This window comes from Castor canadensis, chromosome 6 (assembly GCF_047511655.1).
Source record: "Castor canadensis chromosome 6, mCasCan1.hap1v2, whole genome shotgun sequence".
Taxonomy (NCBI): Eukaryota; Metazoa; Chordata; class Mammalia; order Rodentia; family Castoridae; genus Castor; species Castor canadensis.
The window spans coordinates 25409573-25430289 of NC_133391.1; the positions used below are offsets into that span (position 1 = coordinate 25409573).

Here is a 20717-nt window from a genome sequence, read left to right on the forward strand (position 1 = left end):
GCCTGGCCCAAAAGACCAAAAATCGTATGTTCTCCCTCATATGAGGACATTAGATCAAGGGCAAACACAACAAGGGGATTGGACTTTGATCACATTATAAAGCGAGAACACACAAGGGAGGGGTGAGGATAGGTAAGACACCAAAAAACTAGATAACATTTGTTGCCCTCAATGCAGAGAAACTAAAGCAGACACTTTAAGGCAACTGAGGCCAATAGGAGAAGGGGACCAAGAACTAGAGAAAAGGTTAGATCCAGAAGAATTAACCTAGAAGGTAACACACATGCACAGGAAATCAATGCGAGTCAACTCCCTGTATAGCTATCCTTATCTCAACTAGCAAAAACCCTTGGTCCTTCCTATTATTGTTTATATTCTGTCTTCAACAAAATTAGAGATAAGGGCAAAGTAGTTTCTGCTGGGTAGTGAGGGAGTGAGGGGGAGAAGGAGGGGCCGCCGGGGTGAGGGAGGGGGTGGGGGAGGGGGGAGAAATGACCCAAACTAGAAACAATACAGAGAAACCCTATGTACTATTCCAAATTTCCTGATATATAACTTTTGTGGGTTTCCCCACTGAGCATTATTCTCAAAAAATTCATGAAAATTCTGTGTGAATTAACTATCTGTTCCTTTTTACTGAGTTCTGTTCTATGGTATGAATGTAACACAGTTTATTCACTTTTTTAAAAGACATTTGAGTGGTTTGCAGTTTGGGCCTATTATAAATAAGGCTATTAAAAATTTCACGTACAGCTTTTTTGTGCAAACATAGCTCTTCATTTTTTCTGGGATGCATGGCTTGAAGTGCAACTTCTGGAATGTGTGATATAGTAGTCACCTTATTTTGTTTATTAAGACATTGTCAAACTATTTTCCGGAATGTCTGTAACATTTCACACTACAGTCAGCAATGGGAGTGATTTAGTTTTCTACATCCTCGCCAGCATTTGGTATTGTCGTTACTTTTATTTTGGTATTTCTGATAGGTATGTGATGATCTCTCATTGTGGGTTTTACTTTTTTAATTTTGCATTAGTAGATAGCTATGAAAATGTTGAGTATCTTTTTATGTGCTCATTTTCTATTTTTATATTTTTACATTGAAACATTCCTTCACATCTTTAATGCATTTACTAATTAGCTTTTTGTGATTTTTCCTATAATGTTTGAGAGCATTTTGCAGATCCAAGATATTAGGCTTTTGTCAAATATGTGATTTGTGGCTATTTTCTCTTAGCCTGTAGTTCATTTGATCATCTTAATGGAATCTTTTGCAGAATAAATATTTTAAATTTTATTTATACATTTAATTTTAATTGAAAATTAAATGCTCTGTATATTTAAACACTCTGGAATGCCTAAATCAAGTCAATTAATATATGGGTTATCCCACAAAACCCTTTTTAATGACACTTAAAATACACTCCAATTTTTAAATATAAATTAGATTAATATTAACTATAGTCAGTGTGATGTATAATGGATGGAGTTCACTATTCATATTTACCTAAAATACAACATTCTTTGGCCAACTACATCCCCATTCTCACCATGCTCCAGCATTTAGTGAATATTATTCTACTCTCTGCCTCTGTGATTCAATCCATAAGCAAGATCATGCAGAATTATGTTTTTCTGTGCCTGGCACATTTTACTTAACATTGTGTCTTCCAGCTCCGTTCATGTAACAAATTACAGTATTTCCTTCTTAAAAATTTTATAATGTTCTATTGTGTATACATATGATATATTCCCTATTGAATCATCCATTGATGGGCCTTCGATTAATCTTATCTACGATGAATAGTGCTGCTATGAAAATGACTATTTCTTTAACACACTGATTTAATTTCCTTTGGACATTTGCCTAGTAGTGGGGATATTGGATGATATGGTCATTCAATTTTTAACTTTTTAGGAACCTCCATGCTGTTTTCTACATGGCTGTATAAATACATGTATAAATACGTGAACAAGGACTTCCCTTTCTTGATATCTTCTTCAACACTTGGTGTCTTTTTTCTTTTTTGATAACAACTATTATAAGACAGTTGAGGTGATATTGTAGCTTTAATTTGCATCTCCTTAATGATTAGTGATGTTAAACATATACACACATAAACACAAACACCACATATATGTAAAAATCTGAGGTGTAAATAACAGGTATATATATATATATATATATATACGTATATACATATAAAGTTATATATACATAGTTTATATATATATTTATATAATATTTATATATGCTCTTTCAGACAATGTCTATGCAAATCCTTTGCCTCTTTTTCATTAAGCTATTTGTTTCCTTGATATTGTGCTGTTTGATTTCTTTATACATTCTTTTTTAAATCAACACTTTATCAGATGTGTAGTTTACAAATATTTTCCCTTATTTGGTAGGTTGGTTGTCTCTTCACTCTCCTTTGCTGTGCTGAAATTTTTTGGTTTGATGAAATTCTATTTGTCTATTTTTGTTCTTCTTGTGTACTCTTCTAAAATCTTACAGCTTCAGATCCTACAGTCTTTAATTGATTTTATTTATCATATGAGATATAACTAATTTATTTCATCTTCTTGTGGATATCATTTTTTTCTAATACAAGTGTTCAAGAAACTCTTCTTTTTCTGATGTGTGTTCTTGAGACCTTTGTTAAAAAAAAAAATCCAATAAATCATAATGGGCTCTTCATTCCATTTGTCCCCGTCTGTTTTTGTAACACAATATTTTCATTAGCATGCATTTGTGGTCTATTTGAAATAAAATTATGTGGTGCTTTTTACAGCTTTCTTCATTTTTCTCTCAATTTCATTAGCTATTAGGTAAAAGAAAGATGTTTAAGGCATGATCTTATATATAAACTCTACAATTCTACCGAAAATTGTTAGAGCTGACAATTACAAAATAGAGTTTCTGTACATTCACAATGAACTACTTGAAAGTAAAAATAATCTCATTCAGAATACCTAAAATATGCTTGGTGACAAATTTAATTATGGGATTTAAACCAGTATAATTAAAAATATAAAATGTTGATGAAAGAAGTTAGCAAAGGTAAAGGGAATGACATCCTGTGATCATTGGTTAGAAAAAATAATATTGTTAAAATGCTCATCCTATGCAAACTATATGCAGACTCAATAAAATGCCTATGAAAATTCTAAAGACATATTTTACTAAAATATATAAATACTTTTTGTGTGACACCACAAAAGTTTTAATTTTCAAGAAGTCTAACTTACTTGTTTTCCTTTTTTATGAATCATGCTTTTTGTGTCAAACCTAAGAATTCTTTGCCATGTCCTAGAACCTTAATATTTTTTCCTACACTTACTTCAAAAAGTTTTATAGTTTTCCAGTTTACACTTAAGATTGTGGTTTATTTTTAATTAACTTTTGCATATGGAAATTTTAGGTCAAGGCCTATTTTTTTTCTAATGGATGTTTACTACACTTTGCAGAAAAAACAATGATCTTTTGTTTTGACTTTTGTCAAAAATCAATTGTATGTGTCCGTGTGGCTCTACCTTGAGTTTATTTCATTGATTTGTTTAAGTGTATACACCTCCACCAATACTAGCCAGTCTTGGGTATTGGTTGCAGATATATGCTTTGAAATTGTATGGCCTGGCTCCTCTCACCTTATTCTTTTTCTATATTTTTCTAGCTGTTTCAGTTCCTTTGACTTTCTATATAAAATTTAGAATTATTTAATCTATCTTAACCAAAAGTATCTTGCTTCAATCTTTAGTTGGATTGGTTTAAACCTGTATATTCATTTGGGAAGAACTTATACCAGTTATCTGTATTGAATCATCTGATCCAGGTACAAGTCATGCCTCTCAGTTTACTTAGATCTTTGCTTTCTTTCATCAGTGCGGTATAATTTTAAGGATACATTTTTGTTAGCTTTACACCTCATTTTTAGTGAGTTTGATAGCATTGTATTTTTAATTTTGGTGTCCCCATGTTTATTGGTAGGATATAAAAATATTATTGATTTTTATATAATTTCCTTGTCTCCTCTGGCCTTGCTCAACTCTGTTCTTACTACTAGAACTTTTGCTGGTAGATCCTTTGGGATTTTATACACATGTAATTATGTCTCCTGCAAATAGGGATAGATGTTTTTTTCCTTTCTGATGTATATGCCATTGAATTCCTTTCCTACCATGCTGCATAGAATAGAGCTTCTATCATTATGTTAAATAACATTCTTTACTTTTCCCAATCTTGGAAGAAGAATATTCTGCGTTCAGCATTCAGTCTTTCATAATGAAATGCAATGTTCCCTGTGGTACTTTTGTAATTGCTCTTTATCAAGATTTTGGGAAAGTTCCTGCCTTGTTCCTAGTTTTTTGACAATTATGTTTTATTTACCCATGAATTTGTGTGAAGTTTTGTCAAATGATTTTTCTGCTTTGAGTTAAATCACCCTATTCCTCTTTCCTTTAGCCTGTAAACATAGTGGATTGCATTGATCAATACTTGGATATTGAAGAAGATTGGATCTTTGACAAACCCCAGTTGGTCATGCTGCATAGTAATTTTCATATATTGTTTTCCTTGTGGTATTGGCATGTACTGATTGTTTTTCTTACTTAGTTGAAAATTTTATTACTCTCCAGATATTTTCATATTCTATTATGAGGTTCTAGGTTTGTTTTGGTGGTTCTGAGGTTTGAACTCAGGGTTTTGCATTTGCTAAGCAGGCACTCTACTGCTTAAGACAAGCTTCTAGCCCTTTTTGCTCTGGTTGTTTCCAGGTCTTGTTTTGTGTCTTGACTAGCCTGGACCATGATCCTCCTATTTTAAATGTGGAGCTGTATCTGGGATGATAGGCTCTTGCACACTGGTTGAGATAGGGCCTCATGAAATTTTTGCTCCAGCTGGTCCTTGTCTCAGCCTCTCCAGAAGCTAAGATTATAGGCTTGAGCCAGCACACTCAGCTGAGGCTCTAGATTTTTTTTCCATTAACTTCTGTTTTACTCTAATCTCTTTGCTTTAGTAGGGGAAGGGGTAAACGGTACCATCTTATTACGACCAATGGTGGTAGAATTTCAGGGTCCCCAGGATTCTATTCACATTGGACAAGTGGAGACATTTTTTTTTCTTTTACTTCAAGGCTGGTGTAAAAGATATAGCTTCTCAGGTTATTGTTGCTGGTAATATGGTGAAAGGTTTTTTTACAGCTGGATAATGGTGAAACTTCAGAAGCTGCGCTAGACCTCCTATGACATCAACCAAGATGGGAGGACAAGGGACACTTTATTATTGTCTGCTGGTGGGGAAGATTGTGTTCTCTCCACTTGGTCTTCTCTAACCATCTTAGTAGGTATTTGGGGACACTTTAACATTATCTTGAGGGAGGATGTCTAGTGCCCCTTGAGGGTCTTTGACAGTGTGAGTGCAAACGAGACTGTAGTTTATTTTCTATTGTGTGTGACTTGAGTAGAGAAGTTATTGTGTGCAAGTTTTCTTTCTTGATATGCAACTTTTCTAATGCCATAATTAGAAATAATGGTCTTCTTCTTTTGGACTGTTTTGTGGTGCAAATGTCTTTAGCTCCAAGACCAAGACATGTGAGGCAACAAGAGAAACCCCAGAAAGCACCATGTTGCTCATCTTATCTGGTGGTTCTTAGCTTGTCTACCTTCGCTCTTCCTTCAGAGCCTTCTATGTTTATTTTAAACATAATGTCTGGATTTTTCAAATGTAATTAGTGTGAAGAATGGGAGATTTGTACATAATCCACTTTCAGTGATAATAGTTTTTAAAGTTTGTATTTGGAAAGATGATCATAATTTGAACATTTAATTAATTTCTTTATTTTTTTCTGACTCTTGGTTTTAATCTTTGTTTCCAGCTAACCTCCCAAGGGCATTCATTCTTTTCAATACCTAATGAGACCATAAGTGCCTAATAAAGTAGAATCAAACACAAATGTTATTTCCATCCTCAGGGCAAGTTTATCTCATTATCTAAGCCCAAAAAGGTTTCCTGGCTTCTACCACAAACTCTGTCATTACTTGGTAGCATGATCACCATGAAGACAGTAACAATGAGTTGGAGAGATAAACTTAGTAATTGTCCAATTCAAACCACACTTTCTGGCCAAACTATCTCTCACAAAGGTGTGGCAAATAGAAAAATTTATATATGATGAACATGTATCAGTTGGCTGTGAAAAAAACTCTTACCTTGGTTTTTTAAATTTATGATTCCATCAAATTTAAATGTCTCTTTTGCATTTCAATTTGAACTTCTACCAAAGGATTGCCATCTTGTGAAACAAACATTTAAAATTTAAGTTAGTAGAAATTATATACTAGAATTTTAAAATAAATCCATTGTAATTTATAAAATGTACTTGTAATCTCTTATTTTGAACATGCCGTTAGAGTTAAATATATCTATTAAGGTAATGTAAACATTTTATCACTTACATGTTAAATAACAACTCTCAAAATAGATGACTGACTTTGGGAATATGAAACCACTGAGGTGAACTATGCCATGGTAGCTATTTCCTGCCTATTTTTTGCTCTTCTATCCTTATTTTCCTTTGTTGTTCTTTCTGTTTTAATTTTAAATACTTTCCTCATCTCTATCCTAATCATTCTACCTCTGTTCTTCCTTCTTAGAGCACACTCTCTTTGCTTCTGAGAATCTATTCAGGGTTATAATGAGTACGTATGTGAAAATTTCTTTAAATCTCACTTTGAGTTGCTTAGACAGTGAGCCAGGCAGCTAGAACGGACAGTATGAATAAACTACGAACTAGGGAAAGTCATTTATATTCAAAGTCAAAAAATGAAACATCCTTCAGTGTTCTTGACACACAATGTGAGTCAGTCTCCAGTGGAAGACACTAATATCTTATGATTTTTTTTAAGGCTAAAGATCAACTGAAGAATGTATTAAAATGTGTACATTGGACATAGAAAAAGCTTTTGGGACCATGGTGGGTATTTTTTCAGTACAATGATGGGAAAAAAAGCCAGTCTTCAAAGACCGAAATAATTTCACTTGTGTCGGGATACCACCCTTCCTGTCTCTACTCCTTCTCTGTGTATTATTATGAATTTATCCTGAATCATGATGTATAAAAATTCTTTTCTAAGTTTTTCTCCCATAATTCTAGCTATTCTATATTTACCTGCTAAAAAAAAAATTTAAGTGGATTTTTTCAGGGCTCTGTCCTAATCCATTTTATGTTTTGACTCTACTTCCACTCTTCCCAAGAGTTCACTTTGGTAGATATTTTCAGTTACCTATTATTTACATTCAAAGAGAAATTACTATTTACATTCAAAGAAATAAATTTTGGGTACTTGTACATGACATTTTAATCCACAATATTTGATGACCAAGGGAGTGAGATGATACAGAAATTTCAGGAATTTCACTTGATGCACTCCAACAAGACAGACTGGAATGAAGATGTGTTTTTGTAAAAGGAGTCTGTGAAGTGTTCTACTTCCAGTGGGAGGAAATTTCCACATAGTCAGCCTTGCATTGGACCAGTTAGTTCTTGTCTTAGAGAGAAGAGCGTTTCAAATTCCCTTTAGTCACAATATATTTAAGTGAGAGAGAGCTGGTTATGTTAGGCAAACTGTAAACAGCAGGCATTTCTAAGTCAATAAGCCTGGCAAAACCCACTTATGAACTCCTGTTTTCTGATCTTGCCTTAAAAATAGAAGAGGTTAGTTAGTTCCATTGGAAATAGGCCCACATTATAAGCCAAGAGAGTGAAGGGAGCCTTGCCTTCCTCCTCAGATACTTTTACGTTTTTATTTAATCAGTCAAATATTTTCCTAAGTGTCTTTGAAAGTATCTACTTTCCTATAAGGTACTTATTGAAGACATCTATACATGGAATTTTAATCCACAAGATTTTATAACCAAGGGAGTGATCTTAAACAGTTCCCTATGGTGAGTTAACATAATGTTATGAATGGATTATTTTTACAGCAGCTCTAGATTCACAATAAAATGGAGTAGACTGTGTGTAAAGTCTCCTGCCCCTACACATGTACACTTCTCTCATTGTCAACATCTCTATCAGAGTGACACATTCATTGTCATTGCTGAACCTACACTAAAACATCATCATCATTCAAATTCTGTAATTCACAGACCTGGTCATTCTTGATGTCACCCATTCTACAGAATTTGTAAATGTATAAGTGCATGTACCTACATGTATAGTATCATACAGAATAGCTTAACCCCCCTAAAAACTTCTGTATTCTGCTTACTCATCCCTTCCCCCCCCCATAACTCATGGAAACTACTGATCTTTTGCTATCTCTATAATTTTGCCTTTTCCAGAATGTCACAGAGCTGAAATAATGCAGTAAGTGGGCTTTTATTGACTTCTTTCACTTACTGACATGCATTTAAGGTTTCTTTGTATCTTTTTATTGCTTGATAGCTCATTGGCTTTTTTAATAATAAATAGTATCTCATTGTTTGTGTGTTCTAACATTTCTTTGTCCATTCACCTACTGTAGGATATCTTGGTTGTTTGAAGTTTTAGCTATTATTAGTAAAGATACTTTCAATATCCTTGTATGGTTTTTGTGTGAATTTTTAACTGTATAATCTTTTCACTAGAGTACTTTATTATTTTATTACATATTTCTAGTGTTTCCCTTTTGGATTCACTCACCAACATTTAGCCAGCAATTTTTTTAAAATGTGAAATCTGGTCATAAAACTGTGTTCCAATGATTGCTTTTTTTTTAGACAGAGACTAAGTCATACAAGATTCTCCTGATTTCCTTCAACTGTTTAGTAACTATCTTTCCATTATTACCTTCATCCAATTGTCATATGAATGTTAGACCCATAGTGAGCTACTTTCATTGTATCATCCCTAGAATCTTCTGGACTTTTGTACATGATTTTTTTTCTCTGTGTCACTCATATCTCTATTATTCACTAATTTCTACAAGTCTTTCAGGAATAAATTTTAACAGCTCTGTATTTAAGAAGATTTCCATCAATCTAAGCTCTAAACTGAGGTAAGATGCTACTGACCTGTTTTTTAGAGCCGCCACTCTTTCCCTAGCATAGTTTATATTATGCCATATTAAATTATTCAGCTTGCATTTCTTTTTTATTGTGTTGTAAAATCTTTTAGTGAAAAAAATAGTTCTGCCTTGTTCACTTATCCTCAGTGCTTGGTACAGAGAAAGAACTCAGTAAATATTTGTTGAATAAATGTTCCTGCTCATCACAAAACTCAGAGTGAAAATAGATATTAGAGACTGCCTGCTAGCATAAATTTTCATCAAATAAATCCAAGATCTTGCTTAATCTTCAGTACCACAATAATTTCAGCATGCTTCAAAATGACTGCAGGGTCATCAGTTACAGTAAATATATTTTTGGCATTCACCAGTATATTAAACTTCTAACTATTTCTAGGTTACTGTACTGCCCTTTCTTAACATATTCAGGAAGAAGGAGAACTGAAAATTTTAATTTTAGGACCACTGCAACTACTTCTCTCTTCTTATCTTCCGAAGTAAACCATCTTCAGTATTAAAAGTCAAAGCCATCTCACATTTTGACAGCAACATCCCTGAATCTCTCTTTTTCAAGGGTGTTCAGGAACATTTAAATCCACCTTGGACCAGCTTAAATAAAATGCTTATACTCGCAGAACATCATGATTTTCCTGCATTCTGAGCCTCTAGATAAATAATAGAATATGTAGTTTTCAGCTATCCTTAACTACTCTTCATTTTTCAAATTCCACTATTAATTAATATATTAGTGCCAACTCTTTTAGTTGTAAGCAGCAGAAATCCTACTAACAAACTCTTACAAAAAAGGAATTTGTTGGTTAACATACCTGTGACATCAGAAATAGTACTGGATTCACAATATTGGTGATTCTGACATCCAAATAACAAAGTGATAGCAATGATCTCTCTCTCTCTCTCTCTCTCTCTCTCTCTCTCTCTCTCTCTCTCTGAATATGGCAAATTGCATAAAAGTTTCTTACGCATTATTGGTAACATTAGGTGATCATCCAGGATAGAGTCTCATGCTTTAGTCAGTAGCCCAAGTTAAATATTCTACCAGCTAGACATTGTGGTTTTCTCACCAGACCTTCCTAATAAAAAGAGATGAAATCTCCTAACAGAAAAACAAGTGCTGGAAATAAAAAACAAATGAGACTAACATACCATTCACTGAATCATATCTCACTAAATTTTGTCAATGATTTTATATTTAAGCAGTTTCCACTCCACTTCTTACATCAATATTTATGCTGGTGCACTGAATCTAAAAAATCAACCACAGAATTTTTTAATACATATAAAGCTTTAAAAAAAACCTTTTAGAATTTATATTATTCACATGTAATTTACTATACTCAAGTAGTATGATATTATTATTTTAATTATCATTACAATTACTGTGAACTCATTGTCATTTTAATAGTAATGATAGACAGAACATAATAAAGCAGAATTACATTGCAGTTTTCATGTTGCCTCATTAAGAAATATTTTTGGAAACAGAATTTAAATAAATACTTAGCTTAATTTGTACTATTGTTCATTAAATTAAAAGAAATCACCATCTCCAGTATTTTACATGGAATAGGACATACAGACTAAATACACATTCTTCTGTTATTTTTGTTATGTCTCAGCCTACAGAGAACACCTATTTCTGTTATTTTCATTAGTGTTTTGTTGTATATGGAATAAGAAACTGCAAAAGATGTCAGTAAACTACTTGTCAGATTTAACTTTTCTAACAACACAAATAAAAATATTAATTTAATATTTTCAAAATATTTTGAATTTACTCAACATATTTCTGAGTCCTATCCCATGCAGGAAAAATGATAGGCCTTATTTTCAATTTACTCCCTCCATTAAGTCAATTGTTCAGACAACACAATATCATTAAAGTGAGAAACCCCAAATCCAAGCCATAAACCCAGGAAAAGCCTCGGGTGCTGACAGATTTCCCATCAATTCTTATAAAACCTGATTGTGGCAATTATCTTTAACATCAAAGAGTCTTTTCAGAATTTTTAAGACCAGAATTATGTCTCAAGACATGAAAACTCTCTTGATCCCATAATCCTTAAAAAGATGACTAGGTAAGGAACAATTGGGGGATTTTCATCCTGTTTTACTCTCCTGAATAGATACTACAAGATCGTTTCCAAGGTTTTAGCTACACACCTCAGTGATATGATTCCTGCCCTCATATACTAAGATTAGGAAGGATTCACATTGTGTAGTTCTAAGACGATAATACCTGAAAAATATTTCTATTTCATCTACCAGTCACATCTCCCCCAAATCATCATATTAATGGACCAGTAACTTTTTAAAAAGGAAATAAGTAACTCAATTTAAAAATAACAGCTATTAGGTGATCTTGTCCACCACATTAGGCTGATTTGCTCATAGAAAATATTTGAATCCCTAGTTTGCTTATAATGCTTCAACGCTCATCTTACTTCCAGACAAATTACCACAGCTCTCTTGCCATCTGGTTATTATTCAACTGTTGTTTTTCTAGTGTCAGGAAAAATTTAAGCACATCAAAAAAAGATCCTAAGGGATTCTGAAAAGGCTGGTGTTCACGCTAAACTCATATTTGTTAGTAAAAGAGAAAGGGAAAGAGAGATTTGGAATGTTGACTACAATAGTCCTTTATCATTTATATCTACATCATTTTAACCTAAAGTTTGGATCTGAAATGTTTACATAGTAATACTTACACATAAATGGAATTTACTAAGTCAAACCACCAGTAAAATACTAAGTATTCACTGTTTTACTTAATATGCAATTATATCACTTACCATGTCACAGAGTAAGGCACCAGAATAATGCAGATGAGTGAAATATAGTTCTGCTTAAAAATTAGGGAATAAAATTAGCACTGGTTTATTACAACAAAGTTAGAACAGGTCACAATTAGGTCATCATCTCATGGAGAGGATAATTCTCACATTTCCTACCATAAAAGTGAATGTCCTAAACCACAGGCATGGTCAATGTGGAATCAAAGAGCATGCAGAAACACTGGTTGAGATACATTCACTTAAGAACTCACTTATGTATAATCAGCAAGGCTGATGGAGTTGACACTTTTGTAGCCTGAGGACAGATTCAATTATCTGTTGGTTTTTATAAAGAGCACACTTCTCTCTGAGCTTAGATATCTCTGTCCCTGCATTAGCTAGATGGATCACGAGAGCTTATTTATTGGGAAACATGTCAACATATGACTGGTTTCATACCATATTTGCCACTCCCCATGCTTCCTACACATTATTGAATGTTGATCAAGATTCTTAGAGAAGGTAAAATTTCCAGTAAAGTCAAATAACTGGGTTGACTAAGGGACTTTATGGAGCTATCATTTGAGAAATGCAGTAGACATTGGTCAACTGATGAACATAGGAACGATATACATAAGTAACCATGGTATACATGAGAACAGTGTATTGAGACCAAATAGTCAATAGGGATTAAAAGATTTTAGTCAATAAATTTATGTGTTGCATGGTGATTGACTAGCAGAGGTCTTGGGGCTTGTGGATTGGCATGAAATATGTTAGGAGAAATTGTTTTTCTATATAAGAAGTTATTCCTCTAGGTTCTGTAGCCTGCATCCAAAGGGTGTGATGAATAACACTAGGTTTATTGTCCATTTACTCTTTTCTCTAAAATATTCTTTGTAAAATTTTCTATTCTGTTTCTCACCACTCATGTCAGCTTTTTAGCTCACAATTACAGGTCATGAATAGGTATGATATGGCTTCTGGTTTTTATGCTCAATCATATCTGTTGCCTTTTATCACCTATCTCTATCCTTAATAGATCTTTTGAGCTGTACTGCATTTTTTCTGAGATATACTAAGATGTTCTATCAACATAAAGCTCGGTGACTTGAGATATTTTATCCATGTCTGATCAAAAACATGAAGACATAGAAGTAGATAAAACAGCCTAGGAATAACCCTGGGAGACAGTAACACTTCTGAATAGATGGTGAAAGATAAGTCAGTAAACAAGAAGCAGGAAAACCAGAAAAATAACAAAGAAGAAAGTCGCAATTGTTTTTCAAAAAAATATTCCAAGCATTGAAGTTTTCATGAAAGTGTATAAAAATAAATAAAGTTGAAAATTATCCAATGCAATTGACATTTAAATGTTTTATAATAAGAGTAACTCTTTTAGCCAGGTGCTGGAGGCACATGCCTGTAATCCTAGCTATGTGGAAGGATTACAGTTGAAGGACAGCAAGGGCAAAAAGTAAATGAGACCTTATCTCAGCCTGTAAGTTAGCATAGTGGTGCATCTCATCTACAGAAGAGACTAAGATCAGGAGGAAGACCGTTCCAGACCAGCACAAAGAAATAAAGCTTTATATGTTCTCCCTATGGTAGGGAGCTCAAAATAGGAGAATCACAGTCCAGTCAAGCCTGTGCAAAAAACAGGATGCTATCTCATACATAACCAGGAGGAAATAAAAGGGTAGGACAGACCATAAACCGCTTACCTAGTAAACATGAAGCCCTGAGTTCAACAAAAATATGGAGTTCACATTGAATAAGTCACAGAAAGCTTATAGAAAGCACAACATTGTAGCACAACATTGAGGGCCAAATTAGAGCTGTCCAGGTAAAATGGAGAAAAGGGTGTCTCTAGATAGAACAATCTATGCAAGTCACAGAGACAAGGAAGAGTAAGAACTGCTGTAGAAACTAATGGAAGTTCAGCACAACTGAAACTCATGAAAATCTTACAAAGGTAGAACAAGAGATGGGGATTCAGGTTGTTGGAAGTGAAGGGTATTTTTTTATGTTATTCCAGAAATCTTAAATAATTCTGTGACATAATAGAAAAAAAATTAAAAGAATTTACAATTCAAAGGACTTATTTAGATTTGTACTTTCAAAAGGTCTTGCTTAAATAAATGTGAAGAGTATATTTTCTAGCACTGAGCAAAGAAGAAGAGATATGTATTCTAAAAATATAGTTACATGGGACTTTAATGCTTGTTACTTTCTTTTACCCAGAGGATGAGATACCTGCTAAGAGATTTTTTTTTTTGAGACAGGAACTTCCTATGTGGCCCAACTGGTCTTGAACTCATGTTCCTCTTGATTCAGCCTCCCAAATGCCTGGATTACAGGTGTCTGCAAATGAAGTTAGAACATTTGTGACAATGCTTAAAACTTCCACTAAGACTATTTCCAGGGAGACATCTGCCTCATATAATTCAGTGGGTGTTTGTGAAAACTTTTCTGTTTCTTATTAACCTAACTCAGTGTATGTCCTGCTTCTACTCTTGCCGTTAATGTATCTGTGCCTGACACAAGTTGAGATGGCTTGTCATGGTATGAGAAAATATGTATTCTCTCACTTATTAGAATTTTATGGTCAGTAGCATTCAATAACAAAATTGTTTGACTATACTTGTGATTTTTTAGCAACGTCCGTTATTTGTAAATCACCATTTTCCCCAGATTCCCAGCTGAGTAGCATGGTCATGATAAATTTTAACATTAAATAATTGTTGGTCCCAGTATTAATCATTCTTTATAACAGATCTTCCTACATCCTTGATACTCTTTGGCATCAATGTTACTTTTCTTACATAATAAATTTCTCCATCTCCTCTCATTTCCTCTGCAAATGCTATTAAGTATTTCCAGCTTAAACTTTTTCTCTGTTGTTAATGAATGTGATTCTCATTGCCATCCTATACACAAATGTCCCATAGATGTTCAAATGGAGTAATCATATATATAATATATAAATATTATATATATAAAACAAAATATTTATGATTATAATGGTTGTTTTAACATACTTTCCTGTTAATTCTATCATCTGCAATTTTCTGGATTCTGTGACTGTAACTGACATTATTCTGCATTATAGAATGCATTTCTGTTTCTTTGCCTAATAACTTTGGATTAGATGCAAGGCCTTGTCATTACTATTTTTTGAGTAGTAGAATTCACTAAATCTGTTTTAAATTTACTTAAGTTTTGAGCATGTTTTAATTTTACTGCAATACAGAGTTGACTCATTTAACAGTTTGCTCCTTTGAAGCACACTTCTAAGTTTTATAATAGGATTCTAAATAACTTAATGTAGGGTTGAGTCTTCCCACTTCCCACTAATGAGGCCACGCACCCATAGGCCCTCACTGGATGCTTTGCACATTATCTACTTTTTATGCTTTGACTGATGAGAAAACAAGAATTCAGGAAGTGTGTGAATTACAGCATTTTCCCTCCTGTTACTTTTATAAACCCTTCCCTAATCTCTGTAATCTCTTCATACACATGTGGTTATAACTACTTAGTTTAAAGTTCGAGGGAAAGACACTTCATACTCCTGAAGTCCTATCTCTGTAAACAGCTTTCTTTCTCCAGGTTCTGTCTCCTTAATCTCCTTAATTCTGGGTGATAACTAGGATATTCTTGGTTATTCCTCCATCTATCTTGGGTTGTAATATCCTTCAGACAACTATTTTGGACAGTGATTGGGCTTAGTTTATATATATTTTTTCTTCTTTTAGGGAACACTGCTCTATGTCATTTTTTCCAGTCTATAAATTATTGTGTGATAAAAGATACCATCCACAAACTCAAGATGTTCAATAGTCTCTAAGCAACATGACAAAACTCATCAAATCAAAGCAAAATTTATGAAAAACAAACACAAGCATATAAATCTTAAATTCATTAAGAAGATGCATTACCTTCAAAGTAAGAATAATTATACATTGCTCAATTTTAATATCAATGATAGACACCATAAGTCAATGGAAAATAATATGTACAGTATATATTAAAATTCCATTTCAAGTGAAAAAATTTTCAACAAGGGTAGTGAAATAAGAGAGAGAGAGAGAAAGAGAGAGAGAGAGAGAGAGAGAGAGAGAGAGAAAAGAAGTATTTTTCAGACAGAAGTCCAAAGATCCTACTTAAAAAATTCAGTAGATGATACAGCACCCACCTAGTGAACTTCAATAACTATTGACAGTAAAGAAAAGTATTTAAAACTCTTTGTGAGTTAAAATACATAGTCAATTAAAATAAACGTAACAGAAAATAATGTGAAGGTTGTGATACAGTTAGAATATTCTAAGTTTCAGAATTTTATAAAAATTACTAAAAGCATAATTGTGTTTTCATTAAAAGACCAAAGAAGTGCATTGAAATATTTAGGAAATATTAAAATAAGATAAGAAAATTGATAACTATGAAAGCAATAAAAATAAAAATGAAATAACTCAAAACATAAAATATATCAAAGATGAAGAAAAATTCAAGAAAGCTTGGATAAATAGAAAGTAAAATGATAAATCTAAAGGGAAATAAGATCCAAACCATAAACCAGTTAAAGACAAAGATTATCATACTTTATCAAAGGATTTATTGTAACTATTTCTTTTTAATTCATTTATCACCATCTTAATTGAAAGACCAAAAATAGATGGTAAACTAATGACAAACATTTATTCAATTTATGCATCAACCAACAGAAGATGAGGTAATAATACTTATATCTCACAAAATAGAATTTAAAATAAGAAGCATTACTTCAAATTAAGAGGAAAACTTATTACATAAAAATTTTAATACGCCAAAATTTATAAATACTTCAAAAATGAGTCATATCTAATACTTTACCCTTAATTTATTAAGCAAAATAATGATCAAAAAGGAAAATAATGCAATCCACAAATGAACAGATTTGGAAAACTCTATTAAATCTTTAAACACCACAATTTCAAAACTTGAAAGGTGTGGGAAATCATAAAACAAAAAGATGAACGTAGATGTTTTGCAGTCAAGTAGAATGTTCTCCAAATAGTCTTTTTTGCTGGACATGCTATATGCAACATTTTAAGGTCTAAAATCAAACAGAGAATGTTTACTTTTTATCATTAAATTTAGACTAGAAAATAGTAAGTAAACAATAAGTGGGAAAATTTGGAATGTCAAGAATTTAAGAATATAAACTAAATATGGGGATAGTTTAACTCATAATTTCACAGCTCCTACATTGGTAATTTCCTGAGAGTTTCTGCTGTGTTTCTCTGATCATCTTTGTGGGGAGACAGGCCAGAATCTGACCCACCAGTCTTTACAATAATTGTGTGAGAAATCAATTATTAATATCAAATCTTTTCTGTTTAAAATGCCTCATTCTATAAATAAGACCCTGCATGATCTCTCTATACATCTGCCTTTTAAGTACCAGGTGCCTTCAGTTCTTTAACCCTTTTACAGGTCCATGAGTTAAATTCAAGTTTATATGGCTTCCCATTTGTGTCCGTTTTATATTCTTCAGTTTCAACTACTTTTTTCTCTTTCCATCATGAAAAAATTGACTGGTATCTGCTATTTGTTGATTTCTTCTACACACTTTTTTTCTTTTCATTGAATTTATACCATTATTATTAACTTCAGTATTTTCTGGGGGAACAAGGAAATTTGAGGAAAAGTTAGGAACATATATTTTTATCTAGTCAACAATTTTAATAAGATTTATTACATTTGTGATAATGAATCAAAGAATTGATGGAAGATAACTGAAACAAAAATGTTTTCTTGATATATATAAATTATGCTACTGAATTCTTGTGTGTTCTATGGCATTCCACTGTACAAAAAAATAAGAGGCATGGTGGTTCATAACTGTAATCCCAGCTACATGGGGAGCAAAAATCCAACCCCAGGAAATCATGAGACTCCTCCTAAAAAATAGCTAAAACAATAAAGGGCTGAGGGTATGGCTCAAATGGTGGGCTGTCTGACTAGCAAGTATAAGACCCTGAGTTCAAATTGCAATACTGCCAAAAACAGAGGCTCAATAGTCAAAGAGCCAAAGAATAAGACAAAGAGTTGTTAACAGAAATATGAAGGAGGATTCAAATCTAGTGCGGGGATAGCTAAAATATGCATGGACTCTAACTCATCGATTTTGGTTGTCTCTTTCTGCCATTTTCTGCTAGATCTTTCCTGGGTATTATGGGAAATGAAGAAAGCATGCCTAGGAGAGAGATGAGCTGTAGCATTCTTGAAAAAGAAGAGTTGCCAAAAGAAGAATTAAAAAAATTAAAACACTAAAGATTTAGTAGAAGAACTAAAGAATTAATTAAAGAACTAAAGAGGTACAGAATCAAAGAATTACCCTGAGAAGAGTGTGCAGAATTTGGGCGGGGGGTGGGGTGGGAACTGCAGGATCACAAGAGAGGCATTTATGCACACCCTCTCCTGATTCATCCTATCTTAAGGAAACAATGAAATAGCAGGGATGGAAACAGTTTTCCTGAGTACTTGGGATGGTGACAAAACTATTAGTACATCTTAAAAAAAGAACCTTAATTTTTTAAAACCAGTGAACCAACGAACCTTAAAATTTTGAAGCTGGTATCCTTCAATGAAATGACAAATTCAATTCTGACATAAGTTTTGATCTCTGGGACAGAGACTGAGATATCATTTTATCCAGTAATCTTTTTTTTAGAAATGTGGGTTCCACGCACCCATGTTTTTGTGTTTTTATTTTTAACTTGAGAGACAAAGTGTTTATTATTAAGATAGTCAAGGAGTCAATTTGGGGGCTAGTGGTATAACTCAGTAATAGAGCAAATGCAAGGACCTTGGTTCAATCCCCAGAGCAAAAAAAAAACAGACAAAAGTCTTTTTTGGTATGAGAAAACAGTATTGTATAATGGAAAAGGCTGTGGGCTTTAGATTTAAATTAGTTGTTATGATATTATTTTCTCTTTTTTTGTGGTACTGGGGATACAATCCAGGGCCTCATACATGCTAGGCTAGTACTCTACCAATTGAGCCATATCCACAGTCCTTTTGTTTATATTTTGTTTCTGAGATGGGATCTTGCTAACTTTCCCTGGGCTGGCCTCTAACTTGCAATTCTCCTGCCTCCACCTACTAGTAGCTGGGACTACAGTCTTTCTCCACCTTGCCCTGTAATCAAATTTCATGTGCTTATTGCATGAGGCTATCAGAAGTCTTCACCAACCATCAATAAATTGACAATAATATCACATCTTGCACACATGTAGTGTATATTAGAAATAAATTAGAAATAATTAATGCTAAGGTTATATTTTAGTGTGTGGCATCCAAGATTCTAATGAATGTTTCCTGTTTCTGTTATTAAAGATACAGTCGGACGTGTCTAATCTCTCACTTAGTAATAAAGGCTGTAATCTGAATATGTCCATTCAGAGCAAAGTGAGTTTGATATCTAAAGTAGGGAATTCTCTGTGTGTAAAGGCATACTGAACTTGGATTGAAAATTTGTAAGTACCTATTTTATACAGTAAAGAAGACCTTGTGCTCTTCCACAAACAAGTGATCCTTTGGGGTAACAGCTATTTATCCTTGCATAACAAGGAAACACAAGCAGACAACAGCAGTCAGAGGTTTGGGGATACAAGTTCATTAAGGTCCTTCTTTGATCTATAGCACTAATTTTACTTATTTTTTTAAAGGCTGACATCCTCTCAATAAGACCAAGGCTTCAGAGACTGCAATCCAAGGTTCTGAGACCTCTTTTACACCACGAATAGCAGTCAAGTATGTACTTTCCAAGAGTAAAGATGACTCTGGGAACATAAATGTCTCAGTAAGTGCATTGAATTTTCTTTCACTCTGCTCCCAAATAACATCGGTCCCAGTTTAACAGTTGTATAGGTGTTTTTAAACAATTCATCTCTATCTCATTTTAATTAAACAAGTACTCTCTCCAGTCCACACTTATAAAAATGTACTTTGCAATTTGACAGGATGATATTATAGTATTGAGCAATATGTGAATTTGTTTAAAAGTAACCAGAGTTGAAGCATACATCAATCACTACAAGTGCAAGCGCAGGTCACTAAAGCTGTCAATTTCAATCAACTCTGTAATTAAATACATCACCAATATGGATTTTGTGTAAGAATGTCACTTGTTCTTCAGATGTCTGGGATGAGGACAAATCACACTTCCCTGTCTCTATGCAGGCATTCTAAATATAGTGTCTTTAAAAGCAAAACATCTTCATCCATCTTTTTCTGATTCGTTAAGCAGAAATCCATTCACTAATGCGCCATCCTAAAAGCTATGTTGTTAAATATATATTTGAACTCCTTTCTATTTAATTAAAATGTTGCAGAATCTCAGTTGGCATTTTAAACTCATCTTTAACACCTCTGTGGCATTTGTTATGAAATAAATAGATAATGAATAATAATCACCTTTTAAAAGGCTGAACAATTTGTAATTATGGCAAATTTGTAATTAAAGATCCTTTATTATGTGTTCAAAAAGCAGAGGATGCTTTTGGTTATGAAGAAATAAATTATTCATTTCAATTTCAGCATGAGTGCCAAACTATTTCACATTTAGAAAAATCTTTTATTTTTTTAAACAGCTATAAAGTGTCATTGCCTTCTATTACACTTACGCTACATGGGAAAGACTGCAACAAACCATATTACCAAATATATATTGCCTGCCATTTGATTTAATCTTCAAATAAGCTCCAGGAAGCAGGTCCCTGGACAGTTAATCTTTAGTTTTGAAGCCCATGCACATTTTCAATAAGGTTACTGGGGAATTAGGCCCAGTAGGGAGAGGAAAAGCATGTTGTATTATTCCACAGGCAGCTGTTT

The 20717-nt window shown here is 33.2% G+C and overlaps 1 long non-coding RNA gene across 1 annotated transcript in view; it reads left to right on the forward strand.

The window, feature by feature from the left end:
* The window catches only part of LOC141423856 (uncharacterized), a 309638-nt gene that overhangs the window by 59705 nt on the left and 229216 nt on the right, over window positions 1-20717 (forward strand). The window contains exon 2 of the long non-coding RNA XR_012448626.1: window positions 19553-19637. This is a non-coding gene — a long non-coding RNA (uncharacterized lncRNA). The remainder of the gene's footprint in view (window positions 1-19552; window positions 19638-20717) is intronic.